Genomic DNA, 22,249 nt, shown 5'->3' on the forward strand with positions numbered 1-22,249 from the left:
GGTGGTAGGCTGTAAATCTCACTGGACCATGTTCATCACTAGCTTCCACACTGCTGGGCTGAGTGCCTCTTGTTTGTATCCTTTCTTGGGTTCGTGTCATAGTCTTTGATCCCATTGAACACCCCTCTGCTCTCTGTTCTCGAACCTGAGTGGCGTTGTAGTAGAACAGTGTAGTCCCTAAGTCTTCAGGTTCAGAGGTGAGCAGATGTTTCACTTGCCTCTGTGTGTGGGAGCTGTCAGACCGCAGTCATGTCTGCAAAGTAAATCTTGTTAACTGCTAATGAATAATGACGCTGTGGCACTAAACAGCCCATTGCTGTATCTTGCTTTATTTCCCTAAGATGTGAGAGTCATTAACCCCCTCCTCGGGATCATAAAGGGTTAGAGAGTGCTTTGCATATAGAAGCAGCCCACCTGGGTGACGTACAGCTGCCCTTCAGCACAGCAACACAAGGACTGGAGTTGAAATGGCATCACCAATTGACTTGAGGGGAGCATTATAGCATTATTCAGGTGACAGGCTGGTAACACCGCCGGTAATCAAGTTGGATGTCCCTCAACTACAAAAACAAATTGCATAACTCACATCACCGTCTGTACAAAAATCTAAAACGGACAGGAGGCGATGAACAACGGAGACATGAATAAGGTGTTCGGAACTGGATGAAAGTGCAATGTTGTGATTTGAATACTTAAGTTCAATGTAAGCTGGTATTTTAGTAGTTACTCTGAAGCATATACTGTAGGGATGAACAAATAATTATAAACTAAAGAGTCTTGCAAGAACAAACCCTAGTGTGAAAAGTGCAGTTGCAAAACCTAAACTGTTTCTGATTTTCTTCAAATATGTAAAGAAACGAGTAAAGGCTTATTCCATGCTGAAAAGAGAAGAAAAGAAATGCAACATTTTGGCTGTGGAGCCTTTTTTGGCTGACCGAAACGTTGTTTCCTTTCTTCTCTTTTCAGCAGGGAATAAACCTTTACTTGTTCCCTTGCAGCCTGACGCATGCTGGTGCAGCTCCCTACTTAGAAATATGCATGTCTGTATAATATTTTTTTAATGTATTTAGAACTGAGTGGATGATCATGGATTGTTCACATGCTTTGAAAGCAGAAGAGCTAATCTGTTCTGTGTGCAGCCTGAAGGGTTATACATTGACTGTAATGGTCTGCCACCCTGATAATACAGAAGAGCATCAATTAAGTTCTGTTTCTCCAGTGCTTTGATGGCTCCTATGATGGTATTTCTTAAGTTCTTTGATATAATTGTAAAGAGTTTAATGAGCTGCAAATCTTTTAAAATACACGAACAGGGCTGATTTGCCCTTGGGCACACGCTTCCTTTTATAGTGTAACTGTCTACTGTGGTGAATTCTGATTCTCTTCCATGTCTGTTTCAATGAAACAGCTCTTGTCTGTCTGCTGGGAGAGGAGCAGCGAGGGAAGCTGTGTGTGTGGAGTGGTGATGCTGAGGTGAATGAACTGACCCCGTTGCGTCTTGATAACAGGGAATAAAGGCAGTAGTATCTGCCTCAGTAGGAATCGTGTCCCATTTTTATATATTTTTTTGGTAAGGATGCTTTCTCCCTTCAAGAAAGAGTTAAATCAGTTTACAGGATTTAAAACTTGTCAAACCTACGGCCTGTGGCTTTTGTTTCCAAAAAAAGGCTGAGTGGGTGCGTTTCAAAGCAAGAACAGAAGGCAGTTCGTTACTCAAAGGGTTGTGGGAGTGTGGAACGAGATACTCAGCCACGTAGCTGAAGTCAGTCTCATTGCTTCATTTAAGAAATGGCTTGATCCAGATCCTGAGATCAACTACTAATTGATCCAGGTGGTCTGCATTTCCTCCTCTCATTTGTGACCTTAGTTTAGTTTCACCTGTCTGTATAATCTGCCCTTTTTAAACATGCTACTTCAGACGTTTTCTAGAAAGGTTGTCAAGACAGTCTCTCCACAGGGAATGTTGAGCTCAGCCTTCAGGGGTTGTCATGTTGACTGTTGAGGTTCTACAGGTAGAAGGGGCCAGCTGACTCACTAGATGCAACTGATGCCCCCGAACTTCAGAAACATCTTGCATTTTAATACCTGACAGTTCGACATATCTGCATTGTTAGTTCCCAAATATGAATTTGTACCAAAAATAATACATCTGTTTTTTTCTAATGGAGTTGTTTGTAGAAATACAGATTCTTAGTTCAGAAGAGCTTTTACCTTGAGGCATAGGACACACTATCTGTGAAGCACTTATTCTTGCACAATATTCATGTTTTTGCATCGGCATTCCAATACACCTCCTTAACATCTGCCTGATAGATTCATGTAACTACACCCGCTCTGTTAATTGTGGTTTCTCTTCCGTGACCCCTTGGAGTGGAACCGTGTAAAGAACTTTGCCAGAGGAATGAGAATTTTCAGAGAAGATTGCCATAAGAACAACGGCAGTGTCGCAGTGTTCGCTAGGGAAAGGAATTTTGATTCCAGTGTAGAGAGGCGTGTGACTCTGACATGGTGACCTTTGGCATTCTAGTAACTCAACTGGCTGCCTGGCATCGCTACTTTATCGCTACTTTGTGCACTTCTAATGTCATCAGATTTTTGTTCAGAGTGTTCTTACCTTCTAAGCTCTCCCGCAGGGTGCGTTTCTGGTTTTAACACCTCGCCGTCTGATCTTATCAGGCCTCAGAAGCTACAGAAGTCTGGATCTTCTCAGTGCTGGGATGGGAGGCTTGAAGAAAAACTGGGCTGCGGCTGCAAGAACTGTTGGCAGACCAGTAGGGGGCACCCTGCTTCTTGTACCACAATTTCTAGAGCAGTGCCCCAGTATGATGATCCGGTATCACTGTGCTTTAGGCAGTGCTGTCTTTTGGGTGAGGTATTAAATTGAGGTCCTGACAGCTTGGGTCATTAAACATCACGCAGGGGTAGGAGTGTTCACCCCAGTGTTCTGGTTAGTTTCCACTGTGCACCTGTAGTTATTCCTGAAGACTGAACTGCTGGGTTACAAAACCTGAATAAATGAGAAAAGGATATTTATGATCTGTAAGTAAGGTTTTAAAATGATTAAAACACTGTGGCTGTTCAAAATATTTTACTCATGTGAACTTGACGTGATTGAGCTTTTCTTTGTAGTTATTTCTTACTGGCTTTCATTTATCACCCGAAGGCGTACAGTATTGTTATAATCCACACAGAACTTCACAGAGTCGGCTGTGATATAGGGCTGCTTTTTAATGGAGATGGATGGGCTCATCTTGGAAGTGTGACAGCAAGCATGTAATAAAATGTCATGCTACTGTGTGTGATTAAGCGCGTGGGCAGCTCTGAGAACGAGTATTAAACACGTCCATTTATAACATGGTTGAAAATGGCTGCCATGCAGGCTGGGATTCCATTCACCAGTCAGACATTTTTCTAAAAAAATGGAATCTGTAAAAAAAAAGTGTGTATTTAAAAGTGCTTGAAATTTGGCTGTTTTTTCTTAGAGCTACTGTAGCTGCTGTACCTCAGCCTTTCCCAGCTGAGCACGCTGTTGATTCTGCAAGCATGGTCCGGCTGTGATTTCAGCCCAGCTGTGGTGTTGAAGCCGATACCGTGGCAGGATGAGGTTCTGGAATCCATTAGCTATGGGCTGGATGGGCCACATGGCCTCCTCTTGTCTTGCGATCTCATTATGTTGAAAATCCACTTCAGCATGATGTGATTAGCAGAGCTGACACCCCTGTGAATCTTCCCCACGATATCCTGTCTTCCTGTGGGACAGTAAGAACAGCCCTGTCCCCTCTTCTCATTCTCCACCCTCTCTCTCTGTCCACTGCCTGTCCCTGGTGACCCCCACTGGACACTGGCCTTCTCTCCCCTGCTCTTCATCGGTCATCTGTCTGCCCTGGTCTCTCCTCGCCCCCCTCTCTCTCTCTGCAAATGCACGTGTGGGCTGAGACAGTGGCTCCTCTCTCCATCTTGCCCTCCTATTTTAAAATGCTCCTTGCTCCAAAGAGCGTGTTTGTATTAACTGCCGACAGCAGTACTGTGCCTTCTTGTCATTTTCTTGTTTCTTGGTTTCCTTTATTTACCTTAACATGCATATCAACTGTCTAAACCCCCTATTTGTGTTGAAACACAACATCAGCTTTTGTATTTCTGTGCTCTCAAGTCATCTTTTGCCCTGCGTGTGCATCTTCCTTTAGAAGCAGAACCAATGAGGAAAAAATCCTCCACTATCTGCTGTTTTTCTCCCTAGCAAGCAATTTGTATAATTAAATAGAAAATATGTCCTGCATTTTCTAAACTACTCCTTCATTAAAGTCCTATAGTCTTTCAAGGTAAATCCTTGTACTTTAGGACAAATATTCACAGTCTCATGAAAAGAAATCTGAGCTATTAAAAACATTTTCATTCCCCATGAGTGTGAAGATCAGAGCAAGTTCTTAGCTTGTGTTTCTGATGCATGAGGTTTTGTGGATTCCTTTGTGTTTAAAATTCCTTGATTGCTTTCTGTAGTGCCAGCTGTGACATCTGAACTCTAACTACCCATTTCCATTCAGTGTATTATCTCTGTTTGCTGCTGTGATTTATTTGCTATTACTACAGCTAAGTGCTGTCTGTATTGAGGAGCAGAGAAAAGGCAATTCTCCTTTTACATATTAAACTTCATCTTTCAGTTTATAAGAAGTTTATTGGCCATATACAATTGCTGAGGAAATCCCTGCTGCAGGGGCGCTCCTGTGGGGTAACTCATGAGTGACTGCAGGCTCCCTTCCCAGGCTGGCACTAGCTCACTGTGCAGATAGGTCACTTTATTGGCCCTATACAATTTCTTGCATTAGGAATTTGTCTTTTCGCAGACCCCAGCTTGCTCTCCATGAGACACACAGACAGGGAGAGAAGCTTGGGGTCGGAGCACAGGGCCAGCCAGTTATACGGCGCCCCTGGAGCAGCTGGGGTTAAGGGCCTTGCTCAGGGCCCAATGGAGTAGGATTCCTCTGCCGGCCGCGGGATACGAACCGGCAACCTTCCAGCCACAGGCGCAGATCCTGAGCCACAGAGCCACCGCTCCGCCCCAGCCCTGTTTGGAGCAGGGCGGTTTTTGAAACTGCAGTAAGTTCTTATTCTTAGTTGGGTCTACTTCAGATTGCAGCTCCAATTCGGTACCTCTGGTAAAGACCACACGTAACCAAAAGTTGCAGCCGGACTTGTAAACGTTTCCATTGAAGATTTTGAAAGTAGGGGCTGCTTATGCAGAGGAAATGTATTTTATTCAGCCCAATGTTTTAAGGATGGCTCAGCGGTTTTCAGGCCTGATGTTATCCAACAGTCTTCCATGTTGCGCAAAACAAACATGCACAGAGTAACTCCTGACCTAGTTGAGAAATGGAGCTGCGGTGTCTTGCGACCCTGTGGAAGCAGATACACAGGGACATCTGTTTCTTTCTAATCGGTAGCTTGATGCTTAACTGCCCTTGTTGTACTGCATCATCTATTTAGAGGAATCGTTTTAAAAATAAACTAGTGTTAATGAGTGTCAGTGGTTCAGAAGGAAAATGGTTCCGTTAGTGGTTCCTTGGAGCATCGGTTGCAGTCGGGCTTGATTTATCAAAGGGACGTGCAAATGTGTTTCTCTCCTCCAACACCAGGTCTGTGTGGCCCCACACTCTCTCTCTGGTTAGTAGACACCGATCTGCAGTTTGAGATGGCTCTTTTCTAGGATGAAGAGGCCAAACACCTGGGTAGGAGTGGAGGTGAGGGCCAAGTTTCTTCTCATGGGGACCCTGCTCTCCTGGGGACCAGGTGAGGAGTTGGTGGAGAAGGGGTTAAGACCCATTTCCCATGTGTGGAAAAGCGCCTCTTCACTGTAGCTTTAGAAGCAGGTGATCTCAGCAGGAGTAATAATAATAATCATTGCTTACACTTCTATAGCGCTTTTCTGGACACTCCACTCAGAAAATACTCCGCTTTACAGGTAATGGGGATCCCCTCCACCCCACCATTGGTGCAGCCCCACCTGGAGTGCAACACTGAAACCACTGAGAAATTTTCACATCTGAGTTCTCATTTCCAAGGGGCAGCATCTGGTTTTTCCTGAGGGAAACGGCGTCAGAAAAGCCGAGTGCTTCTCCGTCTCCCAGTGCTGCTGTGGTCTATTTACACCTCGCTCCCGGGGGGCTGGGTTCCTGCCTGAGCACACCGTGCTTCAGCCTCGCGGGGAGCCGTGCAGCTCCACAGCCCGTGTGCGAGAGGTGCAGATCGGCAAGCTGCCCTGCAAGCGTGTTATAGAGGTGCGATTCTGACGGCTGCTCCGTTTCCTTTTAACCACGGCATGATGAAGTGTCGCTCCGGCTCCGGCCCCGTCGGCTGCGATCATTCTGTAGAGAGCTGCAAAGATTCCTTTCTGTGAGAGAAGGCTTTGAAGCCCAAGCAGGCCGGCACAAGATTCTCTCTCTGGGTGCACATGACGTGAGTGAAGCCTGCAGCAGTCAGAAGCTCTGCCTCTCTTTTTCTTGTGTGTCGGCTGGTGCTGATGGAAAGAGAGCCGATACCCAAGGTAAAACATTACAGAGGAGCTCTACCCCCAGTCATAGTCTACTGAGGATGTGGAATCGCGAGCGAGGAGGCTGCTTGATGAGACGTGGTGGTCACTGCCTTCCTTCTCTTTCCCAGACGAGAGACGCACTGCACACGCTAGTATGGAGACCATGGGGAAGAAACCCTCCTGCTGGCCTTGCTCTTATTTGAGGCTGCGGTTTGTGGGCCCAGGGAAGGCGGTTCCAGCCCGGGGGAGCGGGGTGTCCGGGTGGATCACAGGAGGCCCCAGGCCTGCTCGCTAGATCCCCATGGAGGGGCGAGACGAGGCCTGACTGTCCTGCCTCGTGAGCGACAGAGCCGTGAAGCTGTGATGTTCAGAGTTCGAAGGAAAGTCTTGTGGCTGTTATACCTGCCTGCACTGCATTCTCTTTTACTCTGGGGAAAATCTGTTCTCGTGTTTAAATTTCCTGGAGGAAAATGTCAGCTAAGATTCAATTTAGAGCTTCTTTTTAGACTTTGTCACAACATTAAAATACTCGGGCTCATTAAGAGACGACCGTATAAAGCCGGATTCCATGTCAGATTTCTTTTTAAAAGATAGGACCCACGTCCGCAGCTCAGAATTGTACTGGACAGTGCAGGTGCACCCTGAGCCTCCAGCAGGACCGCACCTGGGATTTGAACCCACAGCCTTCCAGCTGCAAGCGCAGAGCCCAGAGCACTGCTCCACACTGATGCCTGGAGGTTCATTGATTATAAATACTGATGCATATCATTATGGGGCTCATTAGTAAATAATGTACAAGTACTGCATCTTATTTGACAATTCAAAAGTTTGCACCTGGAATTTTTCTAGTAGGATTTTTCTTAATCTGGGTGACCCCTTGTAATATATGTTGACTTGGCTCCCATGGAGAGAAATAATCCATTCCTAAATGTGATTGTACAATTTGATCAGTTTAGTACCTTTATTGAATTTTTGTTTTTGCACAGGAGTTGCATTGTATTTCTATTCTATATTTGCTTTGCCTTGTTGTAACTTTATTTGTTCATTTTATTGCACTGTGCTTTATTCATTTTATTTTATTTTGGGCTTGCACTTTAATATAAACACTGCAGTTCGACTCGGATCAGGGCTTCTGCTGCTCAAATAATCACACATCGATCAAAGATCGTGTTAATAAGAACGGTTTGTTGCGAGAAGTGAATCGAGCCGTTTCTGGAAGCACCCTGCACCGTTCACTGAATTCTCAGAAATGTATAATAGAGCCAAAGAAAGGAGGAGAACAACAAATCGAGAACTGAGACATGTAATTGAGCGATTGAAAATAACATTTTCCCGTGTTTTGTTCTTCATATGTTTCAACCTAATCCTGGAAAATATGTTTTAAAGAAGAGCGAGAGGATTCCAGGGAGACCAGTGTGGGAATGGGGAGCAGTGGTACTGGCTCGGTTTCCTCTGTGCTCATGGTGCGGTTCTGTCCCAGTGTGGGAATGGGGAGCAGTGGTACTGGCTCGGTTTCCTCTGTGCTCGTGGTGCGGTTCTGTCCCAGTGTGGGTGATGGGGAGCAGTGGTACTGGCTCGGTTTCCTCTGTGCTCGTGGTGCGGTTCTGTCCCAGTGTGGGAATGGGGAGCAGTGGTACTGGCTTGGTTTCCTCTGTGCTCGTGGTGTGGTTCTGTCCTGTCCATGTGTGACAACGGGTTCCAGCTGGTCGTTGGGACATGTGCCCTTGTGGGTGGTCTGCAGTTTCCCTGTACGTTATTGAGAGCTGCAGACTGCAGGATGGGCGGAACGTGAGCTTCACCTGAAACAGTGAGGGAGGCTGCACTGACACCTTCTGGTTCTGACCTGAACCAGAGACCAGGCCTAAGCTTGGTCTCGGGTCTAGAGAGGGCAAAGCAATCCCATGCAGGGAGCAGCAGGACGCAAGCAGATTGCCTGAGCTCAGTCTGTGCAGGGCTGGGCTGGATGGGTCTGTATGGGTCTGTGCAGGGCTGGGCCGAGATGTCGGGTCAGTCTGTCTGCCTCTTATGTCTGTAGCTTCATGGCCCGGGGAGTGAGTGCAGTGGGGAGAGGAAGCGCGAGGGGTTCAGCTGGTGCCCCTGCAGGATCGCAGGCGTCCAGGCCTCCAGTACGGGTCAGTGTGCTCAGAGCAGCACGTGTTTCAGGCCACATTCCTGAGCTGAATGAACTCATCGTTGTGGCGGGGAGGTCCTCCCACTCTTGCACCAGTTCTGCCGAGTAATGTGTTAAAGCACCAGGCCTGAGGGTTAGGGCATGTTATAGATCTCTTTTAAATGACATTAAAGATCTCTGTAGATCTTCTTTCTGCTTTTGAACGCACCATTAGCCTTTTACTTGCTCCATTATAGATCTCATTCTCTTGTGTCGCGTGTCGTCAAGCCAGGCCGGCTTAGATGTGTTGACTACGTTGCTTTGAAAATTGTACTCTCCCTGTTTTTCACTGCAGCATCCCCGGTCCTCGTCTTTAGAGCTGTGGTACAAGCACATACAAAACTCCCTGAGGAACAGTTGAATGCTTCGGATGGGCAAAGGAGCAGTTAACATTTATTTTTCATTTGAACATAATTTTTGGTGTAAGGTGGAGTTGATCTGTAGTTAGATCATTCTCCAGCACAATTTGCACTTGAGCAACAAAAGCAGTCTCTGTCCTCTCTAGAGCTTGGTTGCATCAGGAGATATCAGTGTGAATATGCAAATGAACAGTGGCTGGGTTGCTCAGATAGAGATAAAGGAGCTGCTGCTTGATGCCGAGATCGCTGCTCTCCATCTCAACAGCAGACGGAGACCTGAGATAATCTGCCTGTGGGACAACTGCCTTTTCGTTCTGGCTGTACAGCGTGACGCAGTGTTGTGGCAGCGGGCTTGTCATCTCCGTGCTTCTTTTGTCCTTCTCTGTGAGCACCCTGTCGTCTCGTCAGCAGTCGGGCGAAGGGGGTGTTCGGATGAGGAATTGGAAGAATAATAACAACAACAACAAGAATAACAAATTGTGCCGCAGTGGTCACTGCTGTGGTACCCCAGAGCAGGGTCCTTCACCTGAATTGCTCTAGTTAAATGGCCAGCTGGCTAAATCAGTTAGTTTATTTTACTGTGGATGAAAGTAAAATAATAAATAAGATTTTTTTTTCCACGAAAAGCAAAGAACTGCTCCATGTAGGAAATTTCACAGTTCCTGGATTTATCTGTGGTATAAGGAGCAGCTGTTTTCCCAGCGCTTCCGCGTCAGGGAGCAGTATGGAAGATGCAGCAGGCGACAGGTGCTGGTCTGGCCAGGCCGCTCGTGAAAGTCTCTCCTGAAATTGAAAGACGTTTCAGTCCGGGGTGAGACGTTCTTAGATGAAGAATGACAGGAGACTAAGCCTGACTGTAATGTCGCACAGGCTGGATGCTGGGAAGGGTGGTCAGATACTGGCCAGTCCCAGCAGTGGCGGGACCCGTGCTCACCGTGACCGCAGGGGTCTGTACGCCGTGCGCAGGGCCCCGGCGATGTCTAGTGAAGCCCGCCGCCACCATTTTCTGGGACAGAGCTGTGGATGGAAGGCACACGAACCAGTGCTTTATTAACCCTGCAGCTGTGTGACCCCGACAAACTGTGGTGTCAGCCCTGCAGCCTTTCATGAGATGATGGCATCGTTTTTCGGTAAAGTACTAAATTCACATTCAATATTTACATACATCACACACTGTATTATTATTATTGAGAGACAGGCTCACTGTCTGTTCCTCAGGCTGGGACAGGAGATCACACACTGTATTATTATTGTTGAGAGACGGGCTCACTGTCTGTTCCTCAGGCTGGGACAGGAGATCACACACTGTATTATTATTATTATTGAGAGACAGGCTCACTGTCTGTTCCTTGGGCTGGGACAGGAGATCACAAACTGGGCTGGAGCTCTTGGTAGTTTCCTCCCAATTCCTACAAACACAATAAACAATAATTAATAAATGATCAACAGCGTTTCATAATGTGCTCAACTGTCTCTTTCATGGAGGTGTAGTCACCCCAAATTCTGAGAACTGGGTTTAAGAAGAAAAGTCTTAGCATTGTTTGTGTTTTTACGTTTCTTAACCTTGATAGTGTCAGATTAAGGTAGGCAGTGCTGCAGTTATTCAGCATTTTTATTTGTTTAAAACTTCAGGTGATCCACAAATATTCATATTCATACATATGGCCGTTCTACAAGCTGCATGTCAGACATGATGTTGCTTTATTTCTTGTTTTGTCTCTGAAAAACAAACCTCTTCACATGGCCACAAATTGGTTTGTGAATTATGTGGGGCGCTCCCCCCTCCCCACTGCTCATTCAGCTTTAATGGGCCTCTTTCAGTCCTTCGAGTCTCCAGGCTCACATAGCAACCAGAGGTTGCTCTACTTGGCAACCGAATGATATGGAGAGTCCTTGGGCCTCTGCTTTGAAGCTGGAAAAGGAAAATGAAAATGGAATATTTCAAAATAAACTCTCCAAGCTCTGGTTAAAAGTTCTATTTTTCTACTGAGCGAAGCGCGTGCATTCTGAGTTCTTTGGTGGTCATAATAGCCGTGTTTTCAGGGGCTCTTCGCATTGCCTTTCAAACGGAGAGAGCGTCGGTGACGTTGCCGAAAGGCCGAGAGCTGCCGAGAGAGCAGGGCCCAGCGCTCGCTGCAGCCCCCCGAGAGCCGGCGTGTCCGCTTGCTCTGCCCGGAGCAGCGGTGTCTCTTCTGTCGAGTGGGGACCGAATGTCTCTCTGGAGCCGGGGAGCGCCGCGCAGGAGCTCCGTGGCAGAGAGGGGGCGGCGCCGCGAGAGAAGGGTGAGGGTGCTGGGCCAAGCGAAACTGCTCACCCTGCTAGAAAGACAGATATCTGCTCGGCGCTCCTGGCGGGGACTGTCCCACACCGGTTTCAGAATGAGGTGTTCGAATCTGCAGCTCTCCGCCGAGTGTGGCTTCAGTTTTTTTGACATGCCAAAGCAGGTGCTGCCAGTGGGACGTCGGCGCTTTGTGCAGGACAGTCCGCACTGCGCAGGGACCAACTCCGGCAATTTGCCTAACGAGATTTGTAGTCTCTTTATTTTGAGATGGTGTGTTGAGTTGTTTTGCGTGGGTTAATGGGGAACGGCTTTCACAGTCCAGTTGCAGGTAGGGTCCTTCAGAAAGGCTCTCAACAGGAGTTGCTGCAAACGAGGGAGGAATTGAGAAGAGGAAAGAGGACCTAGTTGTTGTCACAGTAAACATCCAGTTTTCTGGACTTTGGATTTAATGGACAGACTTGGAGAAAAAGGGGATCTTGACTGAACAAATGCACAAATAATAAAACAAGGTACAAATAAATACCAGCTAGGTCATTCAGGGATGTTAATGGTGTCCTGAAGTTCAGTTGCTTGATATGGGTATTGTTTGCATTTTGTAAGCTTTAGCACATTTTATACAGAATATTTGTATACATTTCTTTCATTGACTGTGTATTGTAATTGTTAAAATGAGTGAAAGGGTCCAGAAAGCATATGTGTATATACTGTAGTATTTAAAGTGTTGACGTATCATATCGTGTTTTGGGGCTGAAACAGTGTTGTATGTGATTTAACAGATATTTGGCTATAACGTAACAGACACCCCTTCCTCCATTGGTCCCCCTGTACGTATTATTCCTGGCTTCGCAATGCCCTTTTGCAGGATTACCTAAACCGTATATATATATATGAATGTTTATACGTGTTCATCATAAACACCAAAAAGAAATAAAGAAATGACAAGACAAAAGATGATGGAGGCACAAGATAAAAGTGCTTAGTGGGTGTGAGGTCCAACAGTGTGTCTTATCAGGCTTCAGACACTATATAAAGATTCAGTGCTAAATTCTTCTAGATCCTTCTTAAGATAAACACTTATGTTTTAAAGACCCTTAGCAGGTGGCATGAATTTCGGCACTTATTTACTCAGTGAGCACTTCAAATCATAATAAATTTTTGGCACGTGTATTCATGGCACCTCTTATGTTTTCCAAGAGAATTTCTTTGTTGGTCTGACCACACCTCAGAGTTTGTGAGGGCAGTGTAATTATATGGTTGATTAGTGTGCCCTGTATAGGGGGTGTTTAGGAGTTGCAATAAAAACGGTTGTTTCAGTAAAGAGACGCTGAGAGGTCACTAAATCATCGTGCTCTGCACGCGTGTGGCTGAAGCCCAGGCTCGTCCAGTGGAAGTCGTGCCAGCTGCTCACTTGTAAAGCTGGCTCGTGGGAGTCTGGAACCAGCTGCCCAGCCCTGTGGCTGAGGCTGGTCTCAGCTTCTTTCCACAAGCGGCTGGATCCGGTGAGCTACATATATCAATAATGTATCAGGTCAGCTACATAGGGGGGTTTCCTCCACTCCTTTGTCAACTTTCTACTGTTCCAAATCAGTTTCTTTCCAGCAGGCCGTTTTTCACCGCGTCGCTGTGCTTTCTGCCCCTGTCACTGGGCAAGGCAGCACCTCTGAGGGTGGTCCTGAGTCTTGTATCTGGTGGGGGCAAGGCAAAGCTGCCCGTGTTCATCCCAGCCCTCTCTGCACAGTGAGGACGGGCTGGTTCATGCTGCGGGCGCACGGTCGCGACGGGCAGCTGCACCGCATCCGGCCGCAAGGCCCTGCGGAGGGTGGTCAGAGCTGCCCCACACCTCATCGGCAGTGCCTTACCACCCATCCAGGAAATCGACAACACCAGCTGTCCGGAAAAAGCTACCAAAATTCTGACTGACCCCACTCACCCCAGTCACAACTTGTTTGGCCCCCACCATCTGGTAGAAGGTTCTGGATGATCCAGTCGCACACAACAAGTCTCCGAAATAGCTTCTTCCCCAGATCCGTCAAGCTGGTGACCCCCCCCACTCCCACCCACCAAACTGTGATCTCTCCTCACTTCCTCCTGTACCCACAACGCCTGTACTCCTACACCACTACATACACCATACCTCCGACAACTGAATGTAAGACAAACTGGAACATAAAACCGTACTTGATTGAGTTGTACTATTTGATAATGCCGTATTATTTTGCACTGTTTGCTCTGTTGTGTACTTTTGCACAGTTTTTCACAGATATGGGTACTGTCGCACTGGTACCATACTCGTTGTTTACACTGTTATTGTTATTGTATTACTGTCTATTGTCTTGTTTGCTGTTCTGTATATATACTGCACCTGACAGACTAATGAGAATCACTTTTCATTACACTATGCACCTGTGTAAGTATAATGACAAAGTTGAATTGATATGTTTAAGTCCACAGCAGCACATACCTCAGTCACACAGGAGCTGGGAGTAGTAATGGTGTCTGTCATCTTTTTTCTATACGTTAGATAGCAGTATTACTCTGGTTGTCGAAAGAGGTCAAGGACTTGGCGCAGAGATCTGTTATTCCCTGGTGTCAGTAAGCCAGTGCCATTATTACTATGCTTGTACAGACATTGTATTAGATGTGTTAGATGTGAAATCTAAAAAATGATAGAGTTCCTGTTGGTGGAAGAGTGACGACCCCTCTGTCTCATTTCCGAGCGCATTTGTTTCTGGCCTTCTGTGTTGCTCTGCCCCTTGGAGGCGATTCTTAGGACCTTGGGAAGGAGAACAGTCATTTCTGCTCCAGGACAGTCCTGCTGTCATGAAGCTGAGCCAGACCCCTGTATCCCGTCAGCTCCGACACTCCTCCATTCCATCTGTGAGGGAAAGAGAACGAAAGATCTCTCCTTAACGCATGGATGGTCTCGCATCCTGACCCAGTACATGACAGTTGTGCTGTCTGCTTGCAGGCTTCTGTTTGGGCACAGTGAGTGCTTTCCTGGGGGCTTTGTTAGGGCCCAGCAGTCCGGTGAAGGACTCAGGGTCACGTGTGGACATGCATGTCCAGCAGTCTGCTCCCAAGGACCGCATTCTGCTCCTCAAGCTCTTCCTGGATCTCGGACTTCCCATTCCTGCCTGCGCCCAGACACAGGCACGAGGCAGCAGAGCCTGGGAAACCCATATGAAGGCGTTTCTATTTTTAATGTTTGGTGTTGAAATGTATTTAGTGTTCAGAAGAACAGGAGCACGTCAAGCGGAGATCAACGCCGGTTTGGGTTCCTTTCATGGTAACAGTGCTTGTGAAGGCTCATTAATGCCTTACCTCTCAGCTGGCGTGTTCACTGCAGACTTGTCGTCCACTGGGATTTTAGCAATTTGTCTTTTGGGTTAAGATCTGAATGATTCCTTCAGTAAGGGATAACAGTGGTTTAAAGGAGTGAACTGAGGGTGTCGATATCATGGGGTTTGACTGGCTGGATTGATCTGGCCAGCATCGCGTGTGTGAGTGCGGCTCTCACATGGCACTGGCCGCCTGGACGTCACCGTTCATAGTTCCTGCCTCGTGGAGGAAGCCACGCGGGAGTCAAGTCCTCAGTTCTGTGTGGCTGGCGTCTTCAGAGAGGGTTCAGTCCAGTGTTCTGTGGCAGGACGGATGTCTCTGTTCTGAGGGTAGGAGATGTGCTCAGCAAGTTGACTTCTGTGGAGGAGGATTGAACAGGGTGGTTTCGGGGGTCCCAGCCTCAAGCTGGTGTTGCCGTGTGGCATTGACGCGCCTCTCTCTTCAGCGTGTCGCCACAGTGGCTCAGACCCGGGCTCTCTGGCGGGCTGCGGGGACGGTGGCAGTGCAGCAGCCGGGTTGGGTCTGGGCCCAGATAATCTCCCCCATCTCCTGGGTAACAAGAAGGAAGTATCCAGCGCCATTGTGCGGCAACCCCCTGCAGCTGGAATGGCACACGTGGGTTTTATTTGTAGAGCGTGGCGCAGATTGGCAGGAAGGGAGCTGCCTGAAGCTCTAGGAGACGTGTCGGGAGGTGTCAGAAAAGCTCTCCAGCACGTGTGCCTGAGCCACAGGAAGGTGATTGGAGCCATGTGTACGTAGCCCAGCGCTGGCCTGTGGCTGTGGGCTGCCAGGTTCCATCAGACCCTCAGGGCCGGTGTGTTCCCAAGAGCGCCGGCCCTGGTCTGCGGTGACGCTGGCCGGCGCAGAGCAGCGCCCCCCGCTGGAGAGAGGAGGGCGATCCCTCCCAGAGGCCGGGATAACCTCTCGCTAGACTCTAGCTCTGAGAGGTGGTGAATGGGAATCGGGCTGTGATTATTTTGAAGTTCTGTGCTTGTGTGCATGCTGTTTGAGCCCAAATCCCAACACCCCCATCCCCAGATGCAAGAGGTTCTGCTTGAGTGCGTGACTTCACTCACAGAGGAGTGACGCAGATCTCACAGGGGACCTGTGGTGGAAACAAGTGCTGAGAAACACGGTGTCCTTGACGATAACTTAATCATATTGTCAGTCTTTATTGTGCAGCGTTTTATAACCAAAAACTGCATTTTAATGCACTGTCCTACTTTGCACGCAGCAGTGCTCAGTCACCGTAGGCTCTGCTGTAGGGCTTAGTGAGTAACAGATGGGAAAGAGAAACTGTAGCAGTAACAATGGACCTGACTACATCATTAAACAGAATTGAATGATGCTGAAAATGAGTTTGTCTTCATCCTCCTGTAGCAGATTTGTGGCCCGCTGAGCTGTAGGGGAGTGAGGGTGTGCAGCTGGGGTGTGGGGGGCTGCTGTATTTGCAGGGGTGGCATTGTGCTTAATGGGAGAAGTTGTTTTGTGGTGAAAATAAATATTTCAATAAATAAAAAGTACTGATGGAAGAGCTGAATGAATTCCTAATTCCTGAAGTTTAGGAATGTCTTTCTGAAGGGTCTCTGAGGCGCACCTTGGGAGAATTGAGAGTATTTAAATGCCTCCAAAGCATTTTCAGGTTGTCTAAGTTTACCCTTATTTAGATGTTAAAGTGTATTAAAACTGCCTTTGCGGGGTTTGCTGTTATATCCGACACCCTTTAAATGTGCCCTGCATTCTCTCCCTGGCCTTCAGTTGGATTTTTTTCCCCGTTTTAAACATTTTGCTTCTGAACTGAAAATCTTCATTTTTAAGCAGCGGTACCTGCAGATGTCATGAACATGGGCCGTGCACTGTGAGAATGGAACTAGAGTTGTGCTGCTGGCAATTGTATCTTTTTTTTTTATTCCTGTTTGCCACCTGCTTTTCTGCTTCCTCATCATTACTTCCGTTGCGTTTTCACCTTCTCAGGTCTCGGGCCCCTGCGTGTAAGGGACCGTTCATTTGTCCAGCTCTCTTGTGCTCTTGAATGTTATGCCTGGAGGTCTAGAAACACACCAGCAATGAAGCCCAGTGGACTCGAACTGCTGCAGTGTTGTTTCTCCGGCTCATGAATCGGCCTTGAAAAACCAGCCCCTCTACTTGAGCAGGTTCCACAGTCGGTCAGTTCTCCTTGAGTCAGGGCAGCAGCACCTAGCTCTGCTGTACTGGTCCTGTTTGTAGGCGGTTTTATGCTGTTGTCTTTAATATCGTTTTGCATTTTAACAAACGGTCTTGATTGTTTTTTTTCTTTGGTAAAGAAACCTGTACTCGGTTACCTGCACTGCTGCTGCTCATTTGCTGGAAGCTTGTTGCACATTTTGTCAAGAGAAGGCCTGCCTGCCCAGGTGTGAGAGCCTGACGCTCTCTTCCAGACGGAGGGCCCCTCCTCTCCCTGCCCGTTTCTCATCCAGGAGAACCTTCCCCAGAGCTGAAGGGCTGATAGTTCCGCAGAACGGGATTTGGAGGTTTAAACTCCTTTAGTCCGGGGCAGTGGTCTTCTAGACAGATGCCGTTAAGATCACAGTTGTGCAGTCGGACAGGTTCCAAACCAGAGGAGGCCATCAGTCCCATCTAGCTCGTTTGGTATTTAATAGCTGCAGTGATTGATCCATGGATCGAATCCAGGCAGTTTATTTGATACTTAGCCATAGCGATAGAATCAGCTTGCTGGTTAGGTGGTTTGTTCCAGTTCCCCATCAGCCCTTTGACTGTGCCTCCAGTTGTCAGCCAGGATACACGCCCGAGTCGTCTTCATGCTCTGTGTGTTTCTGCTCCCTGCCTGCAGCACTCGGCGTCGGCCTCCGTAAAACGTCACCTTGCAGGTGCCTGTCCAGTTGTGAATTTTCAATTTCCTTCGCTGCTTCCGCAGTGTTTTTGGTGTTGATATGTGCACTAGCAGCATTGCGGGACACGCAAAGAATTAAAACGAGGTAAATTCAAATTCAGGACGGGGCAGTGAGTAGGCTGAAGGCCCTTTTTCTGTTGGGGGGGGGTGGGGGGGAATCTGTCCTTTGCCGCCGTCACTGCATGTTGATCAAGCATGCACAGGGGACACACTGGTTAGCTTTAACCACCGGCTTTAATCGGCTGAAGGAATTTTCGCTTTCACCTGTGAAGAGAACTGGCTTGATGTCGTCTCTCCATCCCCGGTAACGGACAGACGCGGCCTGAGCTGAGCACTGTTTTTCCTCTACAGACGTCGTCAACATCAATGGTAACTTAATGGGCTCATTAACCCGAAAGGGGATTGGGTTTCACAAGCAGATCAGGAGCTGTTCATTCTAATTCAGGTTTGAAGCGGGTCAGAAAGCTCGCGGCGCCGTGTGTTCTGTACTGCGAAGGTGGAAATGGCGTTCGAGATCAGGTCTGTTGTAAGAGTCAGGCAGGGGTGGCGTACCCTTCCTCGCAGGGTTAAGAGGCCACGGAGCTCCCTGACGTCTCGTGTTATCTCTAGTTCCAGTCACGGAGAAAGTCACTGGCCCAAAGCTGGCACGCCTGCCCAGCAAGCACCAGCCTTTGAACAAGGTGATGTAACACCTCCTGTTTTATTTATAGATGGCACCGCTCGAGTGTGGAATTCTGGGGGCTGTGATTTCATCAGCACAAAGGCTTTTCCAGGCACATTTGTGCTTCTGCAGGTTTTATTCCATTTATTCCTCTGGCACTGGGAATCCACCTTCTGAATGTCGCTCACTCTCATTATTAACTCTTTTTTTTTTCATTCTAATGCAGTGATGGAATGCTGGAATGTGTCTTTGACAGTGAGGCATTATTGCAAGCCGCTCTGCCCAGCGACCGGTCGAGTTTATCACGTGTTTGCAAGGTTTAAACAACACGAGCTCCTGGATGCCTTTGTGCTGTCTTGCCTGAGTTCAGAGGATGTGGTGGAGTTTGGTGACGGGGGCCGTAGTCGGGATGTCTGTTCCGAGTTGCTGGTCTCGGCACTTTCCCGGATCTCCTTCGCTAGGAGAACAGTAAATTCTTTGAGGCACTGAATCTGCACGCTTGCTTTTCACCCTGGGGAGCAGGCGGGAGGGCGGGATCCGGCTGTCAGCCCAGCCCTGCCTCTCCTCCTGCGTTTCCTCAGGCGCCGGGGGCTGCTGAGCCGAGCCCGGGGGAGACGGACTCTTCCCAGAGCAGGAGAGGAGAGCGGTGACGCGACAGGTGCGCTGAGGCCTGAGCTCGGAGTCCTCTCGAACCTGCAACCTGCGGTGTAGAAGGCCATTACTTTGATTTCACTCTGCTGAAGGGAGTAGGCTTTAAATTTTGTCTTTTGGGTACCTGTTTCTTGGAAGATCTACAGTAGCAGTCAGGACAGCAGAAGAAGACATTAGTACCAGAGGTTGGCACCCCAAGCAGACGAGAATAATTAGCCAGCATCCAGACTTGTACTAGTAACAGTGGAGCCTGACTGTCCTGGATTGACTCGTCCGCTCGCCTCAGCCCCTCCTACAAGACGATCTTGGAAGACCGTCGCGATCAACTAGGAGGGTGGACATTAGCGATGCGAGACAGGAAAGTGCAGATGAGCTGGTTAGACTCGTTAAAATGGTTTGCGGTCAAATGACCTTAATCTTGCTTCTCTCCTGCCCTTGGTGGGGAGAGTCAGCCGTCCGCCGATATGGAGCATATTCTCCCATTCTTACTGTGGCAGCTGGCGAGGGAGAACCTTTGCCTATTAGTGGGAGCTGCAGCTGTAGTTGGGAGTGTCATCGCTGTCTCTCGACTCCCCGCTGGGGAGATTCTGCCGCCTGTCAGGGGAGCTGTGCAGGATTCCCAGGGAGCTCCGTGTCTGCCTCCAGACCCTCCTGTCTCTCCGAGCAGGAATACAGTCTGTTCCACAAGAAGGCAGGGAAGGGGAGTCGTTGCTCTCTAGGTCTACGGACGTGTAACGTGTACTGATAAAAAAAAATAAATAAAAAAAATAACAACTGACTGGCAAGATCTGTTCAGGAGCAAGCGCAGGGAACGTGGGTGACGAGCAGATGACAGCTGGAGCTGTTTGTTAATGCTTATACATGACCTTACCGTTCTTTCCAAACACAAGATGGTACTGCCGTGGACTGAGTATGTGCATCTGGGATGTTTACTGGGATTGGAGAGGCTGTTGGATCAGCGGGCTGCCGCAGCCAGGCCAGTGTGCAGGCTCAGATTGCCTCCTAAGATCAACATGTGCTCTATCTGTACTGCACTTTAGTTCACAGCAGTGTGGGTTTGAGCACATGTACCAGCAGGGCGAAGATACGGTTGAAACATGTTGTCTTTGCCTGCTGTTTGTGTGTTTTTTTTAACTAATAAAAAAAAATTGTCCTTACTGTGCTTTTTTTATTATTTAAATTTCAGTTCACAGTGGTAGGACCTAGGGATCAATCTCTTTCAGCAAATCCTAGGAACGATTTGCAAAGAAAATCCATATTAACCAGTCAACACTGTTGTTTTAAATCGACCCCCCAGAGCAGTGCAATCCTTTGTTTGTCATGTTGCTAGTAAATCCTGCATTGATTTCCTCTACTGTGCAGAGGGTGAGTTCAGTGTGGTTTACCCTTTGCCCCATGTAGGCTGTCGAGCCAGATGAATGCATGCTACCCAGTCACAGCTTAACTGAACCTTCACTGAGAACCCAGGCCTGAGTCACGGTGTGTTTGATCTTTCTTCTCTTTTCGTGCAGTCCAAACGGTCTCTTCTGTTTAGTATGTTCTATTGGCTCTGCAGAGGCACTGCATAGTTCAGGAGTACAAAACGGAAGAGGACCAGTACTTCCGATGCTGTGTCTTCACATCCCCTGTTGCCCTGGCTGTCCCCCAGAGTGGAGGAAGGCTTGACTGTCCCTCCGTCGTCTTGCTGGGATTGCTGGATCTCTGGTGCTGGGCAGCTGGAGGGATCGCTGGAGTCCATGTGGATCTGACAGTGTGACAATCCTGTACCTCCTCAAAAAAGATGCATCAAAGAAAAAAAAAATTAAAAAACATTTTTAGCTTGATAAAGCTTGTTCAGGATGGTTTTTTAATACTCAGCTGCTTGTATTAAAGACTAGAAGTGGAGTATTTGGGGGGGGGGGGGGAGAGCCTGTTTCAGAGGGGAGGGAGTCTCCTGGGACTGAGATTCCACAGTTCTGGAATCCGATGGCCAGGGAGGGAGGCGCTCAGAGAGGTGCAGGCTGGTCCTGACTCTCTGGCATCGGGACACTGGTGTGCATGCTGGTGGGAAGACCACAAGGTTTAGCTTCTGAGGCACTAAAAAAAGCATTCTGCTCGGACCACAAAACAAATCGCTCTTTTAAAGCAGTCGTTCTCTGCAGTCCCTTCCCATCGCCTTTAAAATGTTTTCTCTGACTCTGGTTGATGACTGTTTTTACTGCATTAAATCCCAGGGGCTACCTCGGTGCCAGAGTCAAACAAGCCTGGCACGTTGGTAACGTCCTGATAATCACCTGATGACAGCGACCGCAGTATCTCTTGTCGAAGAGTGAAGACCCCTAAAACCTGATTGTGCGCCTCGCATCATGACTCTGCTCCGAGTATTAGTCTTTCTGCTGCCTCCTAATAAGAACAGAGGAGACACGAACAACAGGAGACCATCTGGCCTGTTCGGGGGGTCGGTAACAAGTTCATCTCATCCAGCCATACGTCTTGTCTCCTTATCTTATTGAGATGGTTTTGGCGTCACATCATTTCCTCACCAGATTCCAAAGCCTGATCTGAGCTGTATTCTTTAAAGTCTTCTGTCCCCGTCATTTAGTAACTCGATCTGTTTATGCGGTTTGCCTGATCGGCTCTAAGGCCCCTCTCATCTCCGATCTGCGCCGTCTGCGTGCCCTCCTGGTTACTTTGTCGGTGGCATCTGCTGGCTGGCACAAGCCAGCTGGAATAATTAGGAACGACGGGAAACATGTTTCACTCCTTGCTGCCCATCTGTGCGGGAGATGGTTTGTAGGCTTGACGAATCAAAGGGCCCTGCGAGCCGATGTCTTTCTGGAACCGAGCGTTGAAGAGCCCCTGATGCCTCTTTGTAGGAGCAGAGGAGAGTCTGCTTCCCTCTGTGGGCTGTTAGTCCCCGTCTGAACATCTCTGGTTAGTCGTGGGACAGCGTCCCCTCTCCGGCCCTGTTGCCCGCTGGGAGTGCTCTGCTCGTCAGGATGCTGTGTGATGCTCTGACGGAAATGAGCAGCACCTCTCTGCTGGAGATAAATGTGTCTTGTGCCTCTGTATGTGTATCAAATAAAATGTCAGCGATATAACAAAGTACACTGGGATAAAAAAAGGTTTGCATATTTGTGTTATCAGCAGCGACTGGGATTCTTTAGGATGGGCTCTGTGCTTGGTGACGTCTCATTTTGTTTGCTGCGCTACGCGTGTTTCAGAATGCGTCTCATAAGCTGGCGCTGCAGTGTAACCGCTTGGATGCAGAACGCGTTGTCCCGCTGCCTCTGTCCGTGAAGGTGTGCAGCTCGCGCTCCATGATGTCACGCCTTTGCTCTGCCTCCGTGCTCATTGTTTGCTTGACGTCTGGTTGATGTGAGCTGTTCTGTT

The 22,249-nt window shown here is 48.2% G+C and overlaps 1 protein-coding gene across 6 annotated transcripts in view; it reads left to right on the forward strand.

Moving 5' to 3' along the window:
• The window catches only part of dennd5b (DENN domain containing 5B), an 88,491-nt gene that overhangs the window by 10,009 nt on the left and 56,233 nt on the right, over positions 1–22,249 (forward strand). The gene's annotated exons all lie outside the window — the stretch shown is intronic.

The sequence above is a fragment of the Atractosteus spatula genome, chromosome 8 (genome assembly GCF_055471065.1).
Source record: "Atractosteus spatula isolate fAtrSpa1 chromosome 8, fAtrSpa1.hap1, whole genome shotgun sequence".
Classification (NCBI taxonomy): Eukaryota; Metazoa; Chordata; class Actinopteri; order Semionotiformes; family Lepisosteidae; genus Atractosteus; species Atractosteus spatula.